General features: G+C 45.2%; 1 pseudogene; it reads left to right on the forward strand.

Moving 5' to 3' along the window:
- Positions 1 to 20,567: 20,567 nt before the first annotated feature.
- Positions 20,568 to 21,129, forward strand: LOC144139730 (uncharacterized; annotated as a pseudogene).
- The last annotated feature ends 237 nt before the right edge of the window (positions 21,130 to 21,366 follow it).

Consider the following 21,366-nt stretch of genomic DNA (forward strand, 5'->3'; position numbering starts at 1 on the left):
TGTGTTTCTTCTGCTTATTTTTCTACACGTGAGTTCACACACGCTATATCCCTAAGAAAATGTGCTGCGAGTTCTGGCGCCCAAGACACATATGTAGCAGCCATAACTCGAACGTCAACGTAAAACGCAAATAAACCACCCAAGTGCACAAATTAGAGACGCTTTGAAAACGATAAGAGCAGCCACAGAGGAAGCCATAATAAATAAATGTCCAACACACCTTTTACCTAAAACAGGGCCCAAAGGGAGAAAATTTAGCTGAGAGTAAATTTAGGATTAAACGCCTATGAAGTTTACATTTATGTGTTCAGCGCACATCTCTGGCTGTGTACGATGAGTTTTTGTTTGCAAAGGATGCCGAATCAGTGTTAATCTGGACCGCTGCTCATAAGGTTTGCAGTGGCGGTAATATCTGCGCCCGCTGTCGTAGTCTGCTAACAGATGAGTCGGCGGCGCCATAGTTGAAGCCTCCGTTGCTGTCGCCATTACTCTTCACTGCTTCAGCATCGATGGTAGACGGGTACGTCGTTGGTATTTCTGGGCGACAAGCGAACGGTTTTCAAACCGCTTAGCGGCCAGACGATTGGCGGGTATTGGCGTCACTCTGAGCTGGGATATTACCGGCCCAAAACAGCAAAATCGCACGACTTTAGTAGCCGTCGCTGTGGTGGCCGCTGGGAAAAGAGGATTGGTTGCCAAAGCGGCACAAATTCCAGGCGAGAGACATTCAAGCAAAAGACAAAGCTTTCGGAAACTCAAGTCTGCTTACGTGCCTTAAGGGCTAAAGCCTAGCAATTATCAGATTTCTCTACTGCTACATCGTACTTGCCTGTCGTCGCTTTCGTATAATCGTCGTTTGATGCAAACTACTCCAACAGATAGAGCAACCGCACTTCATGCGAAATCTTCCTATAGTCAAGTGCTCTTCTCCTCGTGCACGTGTTCTATTCACGTGCCATCACGTTCCCTTACATAGGACACGCTTCAGGCTAATTTCTGCCCCATTCAGGAATGGTGCTAGCAGTTATCACTGTGATTAGCGAACCTGGCTGCTGCCCTGGCGACCTGGGTTCAAATTCCCAAAGAAACCAATTTCTTTTCTCCTTACAGAGTTTCCTTAGGTGGTAAAAATTGATCCGAAGCCCTCCACTATGGCGCGCCTCATCGCCTGCGGCACGTTAAAACGCTACAATCAATCAAATCAAACCAATTCGTTTTAGCTGCATGTAAAAGAAACAATATACTTGCATTAAAATACGCACGAAACCAACTATTATGACTCATACACTGCTTTTCAATATACTATACAACTTTATTGGGTGTTAGTATGCATACATTTCAGATATGAATAGCTGTCTATTTTAAATTGTACAGAAAATGACCAACGTACAAAGAATAAATACCATAACGATTGCATTAGGCTCCAAGTGGCATTTTCTCAAAAACATGGTTAATTAATAAAGACGGTATTAGGGGCAACTGCTTCAATCTTTACTCACAAACATGGTTAACAAACACGGTATTAGGGGCAACTGCTTAAAAAATAAATAGACGTGCGCGTATACCGCGGCACTGACACAGACATTATAATACAGTGAGCATCAAATATGCTGTCTTATCAGATAAACCAAGGTAATTCAAAGGCGGAATTACCCATTCGCTTGCCATACTATGTTTACGCATAACTTTGGGAAAATGCAGTTTGCTAATTAATTGTAGGAAAAGGCCTAAAAACAAGCCATACACGGTTGTATTATAACAAACCTACAACAGTGCAGTGCAAGAGTTTAGGAAAAGAACGCTCGAGCCAAGATTAACGATAAAACATTTTGACACGAGAGGGCACATGTGGCAGTATGAGCCACAATTAAAACATGATTATTAAAGATAGTCGTTTCCTGACACCAGACGTAAGTGTAACATCAAGCTATTTGTAGACAAAATACTTTATGAGCATCCTGAAAAGTCCTTTGACTTAAGGCACGTTACTTGCCCAAACAATTTTTAGTTGTTTAAAATAATTCATCCCAAGAAATCTCACAAAAGCCAACGTGAATCTTATATAATTTTTGAAACCAGGTAGCTGGGAGCATGTCACACATATTAAAATTTAACAAGCAGACTAATTATATACACGTAATCGATTCAAGCGGGAAGTCAGACATCCTTAAGAAGCAAACAAGCCAGCGTTGAATCATACAGGTGACCAGTTTTACAAAGTAGACTTGAAAGCATTTTTTCCAGCCTCAACATTTTACCTTAGGTAAAATTCACAGTTGCGTGCTATAAAAACCCTCCCGTCTTCCTGTCAGTGTAATTGTGACCAAAGCCCTGCTTCTGCCAAGCAAGTAATGCATCTTTGTTCAAAGTAGAAAACTTGTTCAAGCCAAATACGCACATTTTAAATTCTTCTACGGCATGGGTGTCAGCTCACATACAGTACTAAAATTTATCAATGAAGGCAGAAGCCATCTGCGTAAATAAGCACTGTCACTTTTGCATAAGCAGCAGCACTGCCACGAAAAAAAAATCTCATGAGCTACACTTGAATAATGACGTTACAATGCGGTGCCATAAACTACATCAACCTGAGTCGTACAACGCGAGCAAAGAACCCATGAATACCTACAGCGAGATTGTCACCTGGTACAGGCTCAGCAGACGGACCATGCCTCCTCCACACCCGGGCCTAACTCGAGCGGAAGCAGTCCTCTACCGGCAACTACAAACACACTCTGTCCTTACACCAGCCCTTGCCCGATACGTATGTCCCGAGGTGTACGAAACGGACATCTGCCGCCTATGTCAAGACCAGAGAGCTACACTGGCTCACATCTTATGGCAATGCAACAACGCAGCAACGGGAACAACGCTTCCTCAGGAAATAGAAGACGCCAAGTGCAGCGCTAACCTAGACACACAGCTCCAGGCGGTCAACACTATCATCGCAGCACTGGAGCTACAACGGCCATCAAGTCAACGCCAGGAGGAGCCCACCAGGAGCAGCGCCCAGGGGACCACCGGGAGTGTCCGGGACTTGGATCGAGTCGCTCCTGGGATGTCCATGGACCCCTCTACCGAAGACTGACCATCGGCCTGTATTGGCGCCTTAACAGGTTGCCTCCTCATGTGCTTTAACATGAGTGTTCAATAAAGTTTCACTCACTCACTCACTCACTCACCCACTATATATTCAAAGGCAGCCTGCGCATTGTGCCAATAATAAAAAATCGTAAAGCAAGGCACGACTTCAGTGTTCAGTTGACATGAAACTTGCATGTTCCAGTAACTTAAACCTCTTCATCAGACCTCCCCCCTCCCTTCATGCCTTCTATCTGACCTCCTTCATGCCTTTCAAGAGATACTTTAACCTCTACCAATAATTTAAAATCCCAAGTAGAGCTGAACACTTCAAGTATTTCAACAGAGACTCCAACTTAAATGACACCAGGCCACTGTCAAATTTCTCATGCTTTCCAAGAACTCGCTGCAAAAGTCCCAAGAACTCTCCAAAGGCACATAACCGTAAGAACATGATGACACGATGAAAAAGATGACATATGCGGCGAAGAGGATGACCACATCCCGAAGTGACAATGCAGGCGGCGCATCCGTGATGTGTGATGTGTTTCTTGCGGGCAATATTGATGCCGCCAGTCCTTTCTCTCAGAATAACCGGGCCTCGAGAAGACTTACTGCTCACCTCATGTACCTTCAAGGAAACAAGAAAATTTTGTTACATGGTTGCTTTAAATGAGTGAGTTGCTTAGGCCCTTTTATAACAGTGTAATTGATTTAAAATCAGTGATTTCTTGGGTTTTTTCTGGGAGTGCTGCAAAAGGTTAAAGTGCGCTAAACAATATCACCACAGACAATCAATCAAATTGCCCTGATTCTGGAAAGTATCCGACTTCCCTGCCTCGGTATCCTGAATATAACGTTTTTTATCCTTGAGAGGTTTCGTTTATTAATCAAATATTAATTACTACAATCACCTTTCGGCATTATATTATACACACCTTCTCTCTGCAAAAATGTTCTCTGTACTGTATAATGTGCTCCCTAGAATGCTGTAGTGAGGCTGGCTTAATATAACTTACAGCTAAACGATGTTTCTACCGCAAAGAAATAAATGGCCAGTTATAGAAAATCATAAATATCGCACTGTGGGAGAAATTTTTTGTGGAATTATTTCCACCTAAAATATTTCCCTCTCGATGTATATTCCTCCATGGTGCGTAGTGGTATGAGCCAGAAGTTGAGCTGACTAATGCTGAACTAGGCTGTTGCACAATTTTGTTATAAATCCCAACTCTAGCACATTTTATTGCAGACGTCACTTTCTGTACTCTAAACAATTCCCTTCAAAAAATAATCACGCCTTATTTAGCCACCTATCAAAATCCAATGCAAGCATTACTCATGCTCCACCTGTATTTGGGAGTATTATTGGTACTACGGGCGTATTAAAACAGGGAAATTTAAATCTTCAGTTGCCACCGTATTGTTGTAGCAGCAACCACGTTGGGCGTGTCCGTGGTGCTGGCAAATCACCGCAACAACTCTCAAGGTGTAAAAACTAAATATCTACAAAACTAAATACAAAATAGTGGACTTTTTGGCCACTGTTGGAGCATCCGTAATAGGCGGAATGTGAACACAATGGCCAATATTGGCGTTCACGACACCTTCTTAACAATGAGATTTTGTTAGGATGAACAGTCCCAGAAATTGAGTCCCGCAAAAACAAAATGCCAGTTTACCCAACCAAAATTAAGATCCGGGTGTTTCTGCCAGGGCCATCTCAAAGTGCATTTCCATGAAAGTTTTGCTAACGTGTTCCCAAAAGCTCCTACTGTCACCTTGAACCACAGGCCAAGCTGTCACTGAAAAGAAGTTTCAAACCATTATTTATAAAGGAACTACCTAAAAACGCGCCATAAAAGACCCAAAAGTGGCAGTGCGTACTTACTTGTAGAATGCAATGATTTCATCCCGTGCAAGAGCTTTAATGTGTTGCCTTGTGATCATACACTTCCAAGAAGGGGTCCAAATACAATTAAAATGGCCATATGCATTCCTTTTTCCGCTGTTTTAGGTCTATGTTCGGCCTGTTGCCTAGAAAAGAAACAGTACAAAAATATCAGAGAATAAATTTATGCCTTGATTTACCCAGAAAGCACGAGAAAATATAGAACAATGTCTGATTCGTTCCACGAAACTCGAATGTTTTTTTTACAGCGGAAGCCCTGGTAATCTTTTCTTGCTAAACAATTTCAGTTATAAAATACCTGAACATACTTTAAGCTCACTTGTTCTTGGTCTATGCGAACTGGTGAATATCTGCACAATATGCACTACTCAAAAGGTACTCTTTTGTGGCTTATGAGCTCCACAGGGCATTCATAATCCGCCACACTCTCCCCAACGACCCTTCAGCATGCCGAAGATGTCTTCAGCCATAGTGAATTCCACAGCCATGACTTCGCAGGAGCATGTAAGGAATGGAAATAATTTGTTTTCATTGTTTTTTTGCAGAGGAACAAAAACATCTGTCACAACCTATCAGTGCAGAGCCAAATGTCTCCACTGTCAGCCATAGACTGTTTCTGAACAGGTCATAGAGTATGAATACAGAATGTAGCAATCTGCTTTTGCAGTATAATTTCTACGTTCAAAGGAGAACAGAAATGGATAACGTTTGGTGCACATCATGATGCAACAAATTTGACCCTAAGCGTTTTGAAAATTATTCCAACTCTCGAGCTGCCACTGACATTGATAGCATAAAAATGCAGGAATTGATTATTTTTAAGCTTACTTTGTAATGTTAAAACTTTATTCGTCCCCACGTGAGCTTTATGGGCAATTATTCTGAGGTCTCAGGTTACCACTGATATTGACAGCATAGAAACGGCGCCACACTTTCTGCGTGTTCCCACCTGCCTTCCCCTCCACAAAAAGAACGTTTTGTCACAACGCTACTGCTCAGACAACCACTTTCCCTTGCATTTCACAACACGTCAGGGAGCCAACTTAAGTTGACTAGTGTAAATAGAACATCTGAATTTACCGAAGGCATTGGAAGAAACAGGGAATAACTACACACACAGCACAGATAAACGTAAGCAGTGCTGCCGCTAACGCCTTGAACGCACATTAACATTAGGCGGAATAGCGTAATTAGCACAGTAAATTTATGGCTCTCAGCAGACCAACACAATGGAATTAACACGAAAGTTTGAAAATGCCGATAAATCTAAAGACAGACGCTCTGACAAACAAGCTGTGCAGTGTGTGCGCGCGAGACAATGGCGTGCGACTAACCCGAGAAGATTCAGTACCTCTGACAGGTACAGCAACCGTCAATATGCAACTAAGCAACGCCACACCATAAGGGGACATGCAGACTCGAGAAATGCGCACACCAGCAACTTTCTAAATAGCACTAGCTAACGTACGCAGTTGGAAATGTCAACCCTACTCCGACCCACAAACACAGAAGCTTAAATTGAATAACGGCCGCAAACGTTTCTCGCATCGAACAGGCAGCGGAGCGGCACGTTTATCGGGCGCAGTAATGAACAAGTCAATGAACAACAACCGTTACCAGAACATAAATAAGCAGCACTGACCTTTTTTGCGCCTCCTGGCAAATACAGCCCGAAGAAATGAAGAAATCCGCAGTTTCACGCCACAACCAAACTGGTAACCATTCCCGCCAGTCTGCCGAGCAGTTATTCTAGTACATCAGGCGCATAACGCCAGACAACGCGAGCAATCGAGAAAACCGCTATGGAACGCCACTAGTGGCGCTGCATGCGGAAGAACAAAAACTAGCTTGCGTAAACGTTGAGACGTACGGGCGCTGCGGTCGTTAAAAGTGTTCACGCAGTCCCATTAGTCCCGTTTTTCCCTCATCGTCGTTGTACCCGTTGCCGTCCCACTATACCATGCATCAACGCAAGCGGCGCTGCCTTGCGGCTGTCAACGCATGCGCACGGTATGCCGCACTGAAGTGGCGGTCGTTTCGTAATGGTTTCGGCCAACTTTTCCTTCCTCCGTGGCTTGGGCGATGCACGCCGTGGCCAGTGACCAGTCCGCGGAAGAGATCACAAACTCGCCACCCTTGATCGCTTTTATTTGCTTAGGAAAATGGGAGTAGGCCTCTAAGCGGACGTCTACGCGGCTCTGAGGCTGGAACAAAGAGCTCAGATATTAGCCAATTTAACACGTTAGTTGGGCTAAAGTTGTTTCTCGCCGCGGGCCGTGAGCGCGTGCGGTTAGGGTGCATAAACTTGGATGACAGCTTTACTTCGTTGTTTGCGGTGAAAACAACACGACGCTTCTTTATTGACTGCGTTCTCTTGACAACAAGCCTTTCCAATACCAATAATATATACTGCGACGCTCTTTGATACCCACGTTATAGAAAACTACTTCCGTATAGTGAATCCAATGTGACATAGCTAATTAGCGAGTAATAATACATCTGCCCGTTTTCCAGCAGTTTTTCTTCATGAACACCAGTAGTGCAGGAAAACAGCAACGGGGGGACCAGCAGGAGAAGGCAGGTCATTCGGTGAACTTGAATTACTATGGCAAGTAACAACATTAGGGTAACACTGCAGATTTTCCCGATACTGCAATGAATAATTTGAAATAAGAATGCCATTTCAGTATAAATATATAGAATGTAAGGCAGATGCCGCGGGGTAGACTTAGTTCTCCAGGTTTTGTGTCGTTCTCCTCCTGCAAAGAGGCTTTCGTTTTTGCTTGTTAAAATAATAGCCGAGACGAGACAAAATACAAAAACGGACTTCTAAGCATATATTTGCATGCGTAGCATGATGTGTGCGGTGTAAAATGTGACGCAGTCCGTTACCATTATGTATGTACCCCATCACAACATAAGTAACGGGGACTAAGTACCATTGAGCGCGTACTACACCACAGCGATATGATGACTGAGAGTTGAACAAAAACTGCCGTTTCTGCGAAGCTTTGTAAACCAGATGCATAACATGTAATAACCTCAACAAGTATTTCGTTATGAAGGTGCTCACCAAAGCACCACGAATTATTCAGCACTATAGCAGTTATGGCTTCGCCCAAACGGCAAATGAGGAAAGGGAAGACGTTTAGTCCTTCTCAAATTCAAGTCACTGGTAATTTTGTACTCCACGTCTCAAATTAGAAAAATAAGATGTTCACGAAAGCGGTTTGAGTGTCACAGAACACCTGAAAATGGGTTTCTGCAATTTCTTCTTTTTCCTAAGATAGCCTTCTCTCGACATTTTTAATCTTTGTACGGCGTTGGCAAAGAAGTACGATTTCGTTTTCTCTCAAAGGACATCTATAAAACTACGCCTTAGCCGTATTATGAAAGTTAACTGCTGCAAGGCAGTTTCATAGATGTCGGCGAAGTTCATTATAATATGCGGTGTGCGCGTGTATATTAAACACGTAAGTGCATCTTCGGTCAAGAAGCACCAAATATATATGCGGTTCATTGTTCCACTTGATGCATGAAAGAGTGCATACTTAACTGCCGTGCACGAGTTATGTGGAACAAGACACGAGCAAAAAAATATACAAACGCACTCTCCACAACCATTTACTGGAACATAAGTGGAACAGTAACCGGAACCGCCGACATGGCATGACCCCATTTTTTTCGGTTCCAGATAAGAACCACAAACTTAAAGAAAACAAGTTGATGGTTCCAGATAAGATCCACCTACATCCCTCGTTCCAGTTATTTTTTCGTTCGGATCCACATAAAATATGTGGATCACCCTTTTTAACTGGAACTTATATGGAACCCGATTAAGAGTGCAGAGGTGACCATATTTTTAGCATTCGTGTTGACGCTGACAACGACGGCTGTGGTCAGTTTTCGCGTTTGGTAAGGCACCTAAAGCTTTTGCCTTAAAAACCATAGCAGCCTGCAGCCCGAGAATGCAAATATGAGTGTTGTATCGTTTACTTAACGAACGACACGATTAAGACGGACTGATGCACTTGAAGAGCTGCAACGAGCGCAAGGATTCAAATCCGTGTTGACTTTTTGAATTTTCAACACGTTGCAGTTACAGCATTCGTAGAAAAAAGCTGGCAAGGGTTTTTGGTATTTAATTTACTGAATTCTCAAACATAAACTGCGGAGCGACAAGGATAATGCAGTGAGGTAAGTAGGGTCATCCGGTAAGGCTGGCATTTCATTTTACATATTATGGGACAAGTAGAACTATAGCTGAATAACTACACTATTCAGCTCGTGATTACTGGTTTTAAATAACGTGGTATTTATAAGAATTTAAAACATGACACGTTACGTAAATCCGTCTTACTATTGAAAAATAATCAAAACAGTTTGCCTCTCCTTTGAGGGTCGGGACCGTGATGACGATTCGAGGCACTCAATGCATACGATGCTGATGACGCTTAGAACGCGCAATCTGAAGCCAGGTGCATGCCGACCTTCACCCGCTACGGTGGCGCAGTTACGAGGGACGCTAGTTACATCCTAGCCGCGGGGCCTACTTTCCAGATGGAGGCGAGATGCGAGAACGCTTGGGGTTCGAGACTGTAGCAGGCGTTAAATATCACCAGGGGGTCAAAACTAATCTGGGTCCCACTACTACGCAACGCCTCGCACCCCGGGTGAGGCTACTGCGTGTAGAACCCCCAAAACTTCCAGCAAACCACGTTTTCGGACAAAATGGTTTATCATCCCTTCATAAAGAAAGTTGATAGAAGCGCGAAAGCTAGAAGTGCGTCCAGCCTTCGCTGAAAGGGCGTCCAATCGTTCGTCAAATTTCAAAGACCCAAATCGCAAAAGAAGAATGAACCTATCGACCATTTACAGGGAAATATCGTTGATACGTTCTTCACCGGAAGCGGAAAATGAAACGTGTACTGTGCCATAGTCTTATTTACTCACAGCCAAATGTAAACGTCTAAGCCCGGTTTATATGTTCATACTTGTGAACTTTGTTGAACAAGAAAAAGGCACTACGGAAATATAGAACAGGAAATTAGTGTACACGGGATATTTACAGTGTTCCTTTATAAAAAAATTCATGGATGCTTGGCTTTTCGACAGCAAATGATATTCAACATCTACTGCTGAAAACCGCCGCCTGCTGTTGCCCACGCCACCTCCTAGCGGGCTATGAGAAATCACGCGGCAACAGCAACAAGGGGTTCCACTAGCTAGGTTCCACGTTCTGCTGGAAACGCACGTGGAGCCCCGCAACGCGGTTTTATAAACCTTGAAGTCTGCTGCCTCGATTTACGCGCATCTCCACCGTACTGCAGCCGTGGCGTCGAGGAACCCGGCCTGTAGCAGTGGAACGCGGTAAATTCAAATTACCTTGAGCAAACGTTTAGTGCGTTTACCTTGGGATGAGTGCGGCGAAACAGGAACAGCATGAGAGGTGAGCGGGAAACGAAAGGGGGGCATTTCCTAGGCAAATGTCTACAAAGACGACATTTGCAGCAAAAAGGGGAGATACGCGGCCAATTTTTTTTTACGGAACGGCATTGGTTTCACAAAGAAAGCTTTCGCTTTGAAAGTGAGAGATGGCTCGATTTCTGCAGTTACAACTGGAATCCGAAGAACAATTCCCGCTTGTTCTTTATAAGCGCCGCCGCCCAGGAACCGCCTATTCGCGGTTTATAAGCAGCGTCCACGTTAGGTTGCTTGCAAGCGATTCGGCTCTTGTCAGTGCTTGTGGAGGGTTGTAGCTTATTGCAGTAGAGTGTTTAAGTAATTACGCCGACTGATGTTTTGCACACATCTGAAACATGCGTAACACGCGTTGTTTCGCGAGGCCCACGGCGGGGCAAACTGGGCTTGAATTAGGATAATGTCCCTAATTGCGAAGCGCTGGCCACCGCAATTTCTCGCCCTTTCCGAATTCTCGCTTCAGAGATGAGGCGGTCATTAACGTTGTCGATGTCAGCTGTCGCCTCCGGTAATCTACCGCAAACTCCTCCACCCCATTCTCCTCCTTCTTCTTATATTCTTATCGCAATGGTTGCGGCTGCCATGGTTACCCGCTGTCTTTGCTCTGCCTCATTGATGCTTTGAGAATTATGAGGGAAGGTAACACGTAGACATTCGGCTGCATGTGTGGCAATGAGAAAGGTGGAAAAAACAGACCCAGGTCGATTTATCGCTGCTTGTGGGTCTTAAGAAAAATACCAGGAAAACGCAGAGGAAACAAACATTCAGAGAGGCAAAAACAAATATAACGAGTAGAAAGAGAAAGAGGGATACTGTGACTGAGCGATAGAGAGAAATATACAGAGAGAGGAAGGCTGATGTAAAGAAACAAAGATAAAGAGTTCCACTCAGTCAGTGGGCGGGAATGGTGGAACGTCTTTGTGACATTCGCCATACTTTTCGCTGCCCTCGAGATCTTCATCGACGGCCGCTTTTCTGAGAAGCGAACTCAAAAGCAAGTTTTTATCTGATTTTGAGTATTTAGGTCTGCTAACTATCAAAATAAAATGACATGACCGGCTCATGCCGCGCTGACGATTATTTGTTTATTCAATGGAAGAAAACTCCAATCTTTCTATCTATCTATCTATCTATCTATCCATCTATCTATTTATTTATCTATATGTACATATATATATGTATATATATATATATATTGTAGCGTTGATTATGGACGCGATTGATGTAATTGTCACAGGCAACCATGCAAGGACAATTCCCCGTTTGGGATATTCGGCTTGGTGCACGCCCGACGACGAGGAGACAGAAGCTTCGCTTGGGCACGGGCCGATCGAGTATCGCGTCGGACTTAGCTTGCTGAGCACGAAGAACCTCGGCTTCTCCGCAGCTCTAACTGCTCGTTAGTGGTCCAATAAACCACGCTTCAATATATATATATATATATATATATATATATATATATATATATATATATATATATATATATATATATATATATATATATATATATATATATATATATATATATATATATAAATATATGTATTTATATATACATAATAGACATAGCAACAAAAATGGAAGCTTGGTTCACAAAAAGGAGGGCTTAGTCCCTATAACAATAACGTTAATTTCATCGCAAATATTCGAGAGCTTAAAGAAGACAGATTAAGCCGCGGCGTCTCTCCAGCGACTTTCCGGCAACTTTTCTATAACGTTACACAATCTTATTTGTGTAATTGGCGGCTGCCGACTGACGCCACCGGCAAGAAACATGAGTGAGCGGTTGTACTTAGGTTCCTAGTTTGGTCTGATCGTATCACCGCAATTCGAACGTTCAGTTAAAAGGAAGGAAGGAAAAAAATAAAACAAAGGCAGGAACTTTGGCCAGGCAATGGCCCAGTTTGCTATCCTACCCCTAGGAAAGGGTAAAATGGGGGAGGGAAAACAGAATAGGAAACGAAGGGGAAGGTAGCGATAATGCTTAAACAGGTAAGCCCAGTGTTAGAACACAATAGACGTTAGAGTTCCGTGAGCATCCTAGTATTTACAATCTGTTGTATTTATAATCTGTTGTACAAGTCCTTCGTGTCTAGGAAGCACAGGAGCGCTTTTGTGGCATTGTGCGTAGATGACAGAGAACGCCAGCGGCCGAAGATTTTCGCTTCAGAGAACGGTCGCGGTGGCTCTAGTTTTGTAGAGTTGAAGAGAGCTGCCTTCTTTACGGTGAAAAACGTGGACCGTCGCATAGAACATGGCGCAGGTCTCCGGAGTGTCACAGACTTCACATGCCTGATTGGCTGCCATTCCGATGAAATAGGAGTATGTATTTGTGAATGGGACTTCAAGCCAGAGACAACAAAGAATATTTGCGTCATACCTTTGGATGCCCAGTGGAGAGGACACTGAAAATGCGGGTCCAAGGCAGTAATATGAGCCGTCGTGAACTCGCGGGTAGTCCATTTGGATAGCGTGCTATCCCTGCAAATTTGCGGAGAGTCCTAGCTGCGTCCGTTATGGATAACGGAATGGATGTAGTCGGCGTTTTTTGGTGTGCCAAGCGGGCGGCAGTATCCGCACTTTCATTTCCGATAATGCCGCAGTGACTGGAAAGCCAGTGGAAGGCAATGTCGTGACCCGCTTGGGAAGCATGGTCGGTCGTACAATAGTCCTACCTAGCCCAGCAGCTTCTCATGAGGTGCACAGTACAGGGCTGGCTAGAGCGATGGAAGCGCAGGCTTTGAGTCACAAATGATCGCCCATCTTCCGCATGAGGTTTGCTGAGGCCGCAACGAATGGCGGTAAGATCTGTATCGGGGAATGTGGCGGGGCGTGCTATTTTAAATTCTATAGATATCGATATTCGTGGTATAATAACGACGCTGGCAGAACCAGATGTTGTTAAAGAGCCATGTAAATATGTGTGCGGTCACTGTATCTCTATTGTATATAAACGAGGAATAGCGGCGGTGAGAATATCCTTGGAAAATCTGGCTTCTTCTTTAAGCCTGGGATGTTAGGTCATGCTCGAGGCTGCGTCGTACACGAAAGCGGGAGCGGCGGCCTTATCGCACGCGTACAGTTCGATGGCATTCTGGGGATGTGGACATCTACTACCTTTCCGAAAGGCGCATGGGGGCGTTTAGATGGCATACTGGAAAGGTCATGACCAAGTAGTCTGGTTAAGTGCCTGATATGCGCCCTGAGTGTATCAATTGTCATGTAAGTGGGCAAAGGATGATCACGAGCAATAGCAATGGCTGCAGCTGTTAACGTGCACCGTGGTAGGCCTAGTCAAGTTCAGAGGGCCCTGGCTTGTCTGCCTTGCAGTTCTTGTATACTTATGCTGCACGTACGAGAAAGTAGAGATAGCCTGTACCGTATAGAGAGCCAAAGAATGGTCCGTTGTATAGCTGCAACATGAATTTGATAGGCGTTTCCAACGTGTTGCCACCAATGAACTGGAAGATATGGGCCACTGCAGACAGCCTTTTCTTCAAACAAAGTACGGGGTGGCTCCAAGAAAAGCAGGAAAACCTCTATCAACAACCACGCCCAGGAACCTCAGGCATAGGTCATCAACGACGCCTACAGTCGACAAGCACGCCGAGAAACCTGCGATATTTTGCTATAAGAGACCCTTTCATTATTAAATGACAAACGGTTTGCGTACGTAGGCTTCCGTGAGAAAGCAAGTACTGCGGATTTGCTTGTACACACTTCCACCCGTTGCTTATGCAGATAGGAAATGGTCAAGTCTACATCTTTTTGCAGGCGCAAGCGCATGCGCCGTCGAGTCACTGAATCTGCAAGATGCAAATACAATCCACGTAAATCGACAGATGAACCGTTCTTGGAAGGGAACTTGCCAGGCCATCGAGGGTGAGGTTGAACAAAGTTGGGCTCAAGACTCCTCCCTGGCGGCACCGCGGTGAGTATACAGGGTGTCCCAGCTATCATGCACCAAGTTTTAAAAAAAGGGTAATGGCGTAACTCGAAGAAAACCTATTGGATAATGTTTGCAGTACTGTGAAGAAGCGGTGACTAATTTTTTCGTTAATGAGACTTAACTAATTATTACTAATTAATTATCTAACTCCATAATTACTGTCCTAATCACTGAAATGTCAATGAGGCATTTGTAGGTATCGACGAGGGGCATCTAACTGCGGTATTTTCAGCGACGAACTAATTGCGTACTCATTTATTCTGGCTGATAAAGAAAACCAGCGAAATATGAAAAATACCACGTGACGGCGCATCCGCGCTCATTGTAAATCAGCGTCCCCAAATAAGCTGATTGAAAGCAACTGCTTCCGGTGTTACCCACCCGAAGAGACAGCGCATCACCTTGATAAGGCGCGTGTGCAGATAAGGCACAAACTCGGTGGCGATTTCTTCTTTCTTTCTTTTGTTTATTTCATTCTGGCTAACTCAGAGACAGCCTGTTTGAGGGCGTTGCTTTACGATGCGCACGGACGCGCCGTCACGTGGTATTTTTCATATTTCCCGGGTTTTCTTTATCAGTCAGAATAAATGTGTACGTAATTAGTTCGTCGCTGAAAATACCGCAGTTAGATGCCCCTCGTGGGTACCTACAAGTGCCTCATTGACACTTTCGTGATTAGGACAGTACTTCGCGAGTTAGATAATTAATTACAATTAATTATTAAGTCTAATTAACGAAAAAATGCTGCCTGATTCTCCACAGTACTGCAAACATTATCCACTAGGTTTTCTTCGAGGTACGCCCTTACTCTTTTTTAAAATCTTGGTGCATGATAACTGGGACACCCTGTATAGTGATGGACGTTGGTTCATCTACAGTCATTACAAAGAATGACCTACCCGAGAGGTAAGTCCGCACCCACTGGTAGACGCGACCGCCAAGCTCTGCACAGTCCGCTATGCATGATGCTCTACGTTGCCATACGCTACTTTCACGTCCAGAAAAAGTGCAGTGCATATGCGCTTGACGTGTCTCTGCTGCTGCACAAATGTTACCAGGTCGATGACGCAATCGGTAGAGGAGTGGCCACGACGAAAAACAGCCATGACTTACGGGTGGAGTTTGTAGTGCTCCAGGAACCCTTCCAGACGTGCAAGTAAAACCAGTTCCACAATTCTCCCAAGGCAACGGGCAAGTTCTATGGGTCGGTATGCCTCGGGGTCCAGCAGAGATTTTTAATGTGTGAACACGTTTCGTCACAGACGTGTTCGCACCAGGACAGGGGTCGACTAACTCGGGACTGTGCCCGCAGGCAGTCGGTGCTTATGGCAACACTACGCCAACGAGAACTTGCCAGGGTGTCAATGCTCGTCGGAACGCGTTCTGCGAACTCGCTCGTGGAACAATGAACGTTGCAGCGCAAAAATGGTGAATTCAGTATAGGAACCATTGCCCCAAAACAAAAAAATCAGTTCAAAAATATTCTCTACCGGAGATTTCAACTACTGTCTTGCAAGACAGTATACCTGGTGCTCGAGACCACTCGGCCATAACCCTTTTTTTATTTTCTACCTGATATTTATTGCACTACATGTCAACGTAGGAAATGATAATTACAACATATATTTACAACTATGTACACATACGAATAAGTTAATTACAAGATGAAAAACGAAACTAAACCCAAGGAACAATTATGTACACCTGGTTTAAAACGGGGGCAACAGTGAACAACGAATAAGGAAGGGATACTTGTCAGGGAGATAATCTGTTTGGTCATAGACGCCTTTAGGATTAATGATCATTTGGAAGAAGTGGGATCTGTAAGAAACCGATGCCAGGAGTGGAAATATGAAGTGTGTAAACTGTAGCCAGTTAACATTTTTATTTAGTTTTAATATTTCGAGCACCTTTGATGGCTATTTCTTGTATAGAGTTCGTGCAGTATGCGTCCCCCGAATTCCCACAATAGCTCATGTCTAGCGACTGCATTACTTGGACGAAAAAGCGTTCGCAGATGTGTGCTTGTGCTGCTGACCACTGTGTTACTTCACGCAGCGCAGAGAGTGCTTTGCGCACCCTGGTTTTACGCTGCACGATAAAAGTATTCGGTTTAGATGAATTCTTGAGTAGCTGTATTAACTTCGCTGACTTTTTCTTCTCGCTTACCAGTCAGCGAAGCGCCGTGCGTGCGCTTGTGTGGAGCGACTTGGACGACTTTTTCTTCTCGCTTACCAGTCAGCGAAGCGCCATGCGTGCGCTTGTGTGGAGCGACTTGGACTTAGATCCTGATAGCCTACAAACTAACAAACTAAAGACACATTCTTCTTGGCCCAAACGTGTCATGTCTTAGTTTCAGCTATGCGAACAAATTGCAAGGACCAGCTGGTCACCTGCTGACGAAACATTGGGGCGGCTGAGTCTGTCGGAGGGTCGGCGAGCCATGCAGTAGCGCAGTCAAGCCAAGTCATCTTGTTTTGAATCCATAGCAAGCCTCAGAGGAAATCACAATGAGGAGTAAGAGAGAAGGACAGCCTTTTCGAATTGATTTTTCTACTGAATAAAGTCGTTTAAACGCAGCGAGAGTGGTCGAAAGATGGCTAGTAATCCCGCAATGTTTACAAATAACTTCAGTGTCCCTTTAAGTTAACCAGATGAAGCGGTATCGAATCCCCAGCCACTTTCTGGCAATGTCTAATGACGTCACAGAATCTCGTCTGTACAATCGGCGACCGCTGAACAAACGCACTGCCAACATATATGACTGAGGGATTGCAGCGGGGCCTGTGGTTGAGTGTGATCGTATTTCTTCGGTGCTAACCTGCAGTTAGTTCACCGCTAACTGTGTGTTTAGTGCTGGCCTCTATGGCGTCCTTCCTGGCGATACTATCAATGTAGTGCTAAGCTTCATAATTTTTGAATTTTGTGTGTGTTCCAGGTTATAAAGTTTTTCGTGTCCTCAATGAACCTGCGTGGTTTACAAAAGGCTCGTTCCTCTAAGTTGAACAAAGTTGTGCTTTGTCTTTATAGTCGCTGCAATGCTGTTATATTCACAACTCAGAAGTCATGTTGAGGAACTTTTTATACACACATATCAATATTCGCTTCCTAACCGGCATTAACAAGCGCATGCATTCGCGCCTAAAGCCCCGCCTACGCAAAAAAAAATGAATAGTGTATCTTTCTTCATTTTTTGTTCCGTAAAAAAGTCGAAGGCTAGCTTTAAAGTCAAAAAATGCAGGTCACGTGAATTGCGTTGCCGCAGTGCAAGGGTAGGCGGCGAAAGGAAATTCGAGAGGAATTCTAAGCTCTCCTTTCTGTACCGTGCTTCAATGAATTCGACACGCTTCGTCTGCAGATCCTCCGCCTTTGGAATATCCTCTAAAGCTTGTCCTTTTTCTCCCCTTTCAAGTACTCTGCCGAGCGAGGCCCAATGTAAGAGTAAACAAATTTTTCCAAGAAATAATCGAGAAAAGTGCGAAACGAAACACCTGCCACGAAATACCAGTACAGACAAGCGCACTAAAAATGAGACCCAATAAGGCGGCGCCGTCACTCGAATGAGTGGAAGCCGAGAAACGGACGCCATATAATGGTAATGCTACCTCCTCCCCCCTCTTCCCACACTCTCTCTTCTTTTACGCATGACGCCTGCACTCATGGAAAACAGTTTTCCAAAAGCCATGACCATTATTGGGAACTGCTTATCATTCAGTTTCCAAGCAAAAGCAGAGAAACTAGTGTAGAGCCTTGCGGGACGCCGCCCAGGGGCACGCTCCCCGACAGCGTCCAACCCATAACCGAGTCCCCCCACCCCCCCTGTTGGTTGAAAGCCTTTCCTTTCCCTTGCTATGTTGAGCGTCACCTTTTCTATCCCAAGAGTAGGCCCTTCTTTGGAATATTTATTTGGCGCCACGTTTGGAGGGGTCATTTAATCCTTTCTTTTACCTTTTCTCATGTCCGTGAGAGAGATTGTTTTCGAAAGTTCTTTCTTTCTGCTTTCTGACCATTTGGGTGTTGATTTACAACGTGCCCTGTTCACCGCATCCGCGAGGGTCGTGCGTTACGTTTGATAGGAAGCCCAGATTCCCTTCTAATCAAGAGGCAGATCAGCCCCTCCACCTCCGCTTGGTTTCCAACGGTTTTTGCGTTGGGTCAAGGGGTCAATGTTCAGTAAAAAATACCCAACACTTCACGTTCACCTGAGGATCATCGGGTACGACAAAAACGTTTGGCTACCAGTAGACTAGCCAGCTGCATGTTATTCCGTATTTTGATCGGCTATTGTCAGGAACAGCGATACAGGCAGGTTATCCCCCCTCTCTCCATTTAGCCAGACAGGGAGGAGGAAAGGGAATAGATATGGGAAGCATATACCCACGCAAGCACATCCACTAATAAAAAACTCAGGAGAAAAATGTGGTTTAGTTTTGATTATGTGGAGCTACGGGAATATAAGCAAAGTCGCTCACATTTATGCTAGACGCACGTTTTACATTTCAGTGGTATAGTAGCGAGGCTTTAGTATTAGAGTATATGATTTAATGACATAGAGGCACAGGGAAAAAGAGAGTGGTTACGAGTGTTGCGAAGAAGCACCTTGCTCACATTAGATGCAACCAGACTGACCTTTCACAGAAATAAAAGTATAGAGACGCAGTGCAAAGCAAGTGCAAAGGAATCTTCCATGAGGCGCTGACCTAGGGGTTTGCCGGAAAGCCGAGATGAACACTTTTTTTGCGACTCAGCTCCCAATGTCGCGTATGAGAAGTACTCGACTCTCAAAAACCCAACTAACGCCTTTCCGCCCAAACCGACAGCATATGAACTCGAAAAGCGTCCGCGGGCGGGACCCGGGAAAGTGGCCGGTACTCATAGGGCACAGAATCCTCGAAGTATGATTCGGAAGTAACGGGCGCATGCCTTAGACCGGTGAAAGCAGGATGTTTGATATTCTACACGCCCGGCCGGACCATCCCCGTGATATCGACGTGACCCCTCCTATAGCCAGTCCCAATCTCCGGGAGCTGTAACGTAGGCGATCCAATTCATATCTTCCACGTTTCAGCGCCAGGAGCTTTGCCTTCATTTTGAGACAGGAGGTTATTTATTGTAGATGCCTTTTTTATGTATTTTTGGTTTTGTGCCAGATTCAGGGAGTCTTTATATGTTTATATAGGAGCCGAAAGTATAGCTTCCAGGCCTCCCACGCGCTCATGCCACTGAATACGGTTCAAGGAGGACGGAATGTCCAGCACGAGGCTGTACCCGGCCTTGATCAATACCGGCGTCGCGTCTATAGCCAGGATGTCCAATAATTCTTGGCAACACAGGTACATTCTACTTCGCTCTTGGCGATCACTGTGCTCAGTGGCAATTCGTTGAGCCCCTGCTGTGAAAGGTGGCGGGAACAGCGAATATTTTAACGTCGCAAGAGAAGAAACGGGACGAAATGCATAGCTGAGCAGCGGGAGCAACAGCCACCGATATTAACTGAAATGTACCGGTGGATTTATTATAGCTATGGACTCGACTGCCGGGGCACAGCTCTACAGACATGCATTTGCACATGAAACGGAGGGCTGGGAGAAATGCTGAAGCTTTATTGAAAAAAAAAACACGAAAGGAACAGATGTCTTTGGCAAAACGTTTGGCTAGTTGGTATCAAACATAGCAAAATATTACTAAGATTGCAGCTTGACCGACACGTAGAAAGCGACACAGAACGACGCTTGACATGAAATTGGTTTTCTTGCATTGCACACATAATAATGTATAACTGCAAACTGATGTGCATTTTCTGCCTATGAGTAATCGCTTACACCCTATCAAAAAACAGACAAAACCTTTTGAGAAGTTGTAATTAGCGATAAAATATTCTTTCAAAGGGGTGTAGTATTGTGTTTTGTGCTTGAGTGTAAGGGTGTTCCCAACGAAAAAACACCTTAAGGGTGTTGTATATTCGTATTGGTTCCGTGACACCATCAGAGATGGCGCTGTGGTCTGTTGTCATGTCGTGTATATAAGTGCACTGTCCAATAAACATTGGCAGTCGTCGGTAGCCCACGGCGGCGTTCATGTGTGCCAGTTTGTTCCTTCCGAGATAGCGGCCCACCGCGCCGCAACACCACATTGGCGACGAGGATGGCCGCCGGGATATTGCCGCCGCCACGGTCATTCCTCGAGACTGCGGGCACCCCAACGATCCCTTGGCACCGCTGGTTTCGCTTGTTCCAGACCTTCGTGATCGCGTCCGGCGCCGACGAGTGGTCAGCAACCCGCCGTCGCGCGTTCCTGCTTCACTGCCTGGGCCCCGAGGGCCAAAGGATTTTCGACGCCCTGCCGGCACCGCCCCCACTCCAGCTACCACTTTTACCTGCAGCCACCGACGTCAAGCTGACGAAGGAACAGACGCTTGCCATGCACACCCCTGCCGCAAGCCCTCCGGACCCGTACGACGTTGCCGTTGACACACTGGCAAAGTACTTCACCGCCACCGTCAACGTTCGAGTATAACGTCATCATTTTTGTGAGCATCGACAACTTTCTGGTAAGCCAGTTGCCGAATTTGCTTTGGCGCTCCGTGGGCTGGCAGCCCCGTGTAATTTAGACGCTACCGCAGATGATAACTTGTGCGAACAGTTCGTTGAAGGAGTTACTTGCCCGCCACTCAGAGAAAGACTGCCGCTCGAAGGCGAAACGTTAACATTCGACCGAGCGGTAGAAATAGCCAGACTTCGCGAACAAACCCGCCAAGAAGGTGAACCCTTCGCGAACCCGATTCACCGCATCACGCAGCAGCGACAACGCGGACGCAATCACGCTAGGCAAGATATCCCCCGCTTTGGCTACAACGGGTCCCGCCCCCTAGTCAACATCATTGTGGTAGTTCGTCTCGCACTCGCCAAAACTACAAGCCCAAGCCGGAAACTGTTGCTGCCGG

This window comes from Haemaphysalis longicornis, unplaced genomic scaffold (assembly GCF_048455015.1).
Source record: "Haemaphysalis longicornis isolate Haplotype H1 unplaced genomic scaffold, Haemaphysalis longicornis Haplotype H1 scaffold_5, whole genome shotgun sequence".
NCBI classification, from domain to species: Eukaryota; Metazoa; Arthropoda; class Arachnida; order Ixodida; family Ixodidae; genus Haemaphysalis; species Haemaphysalis longicornis.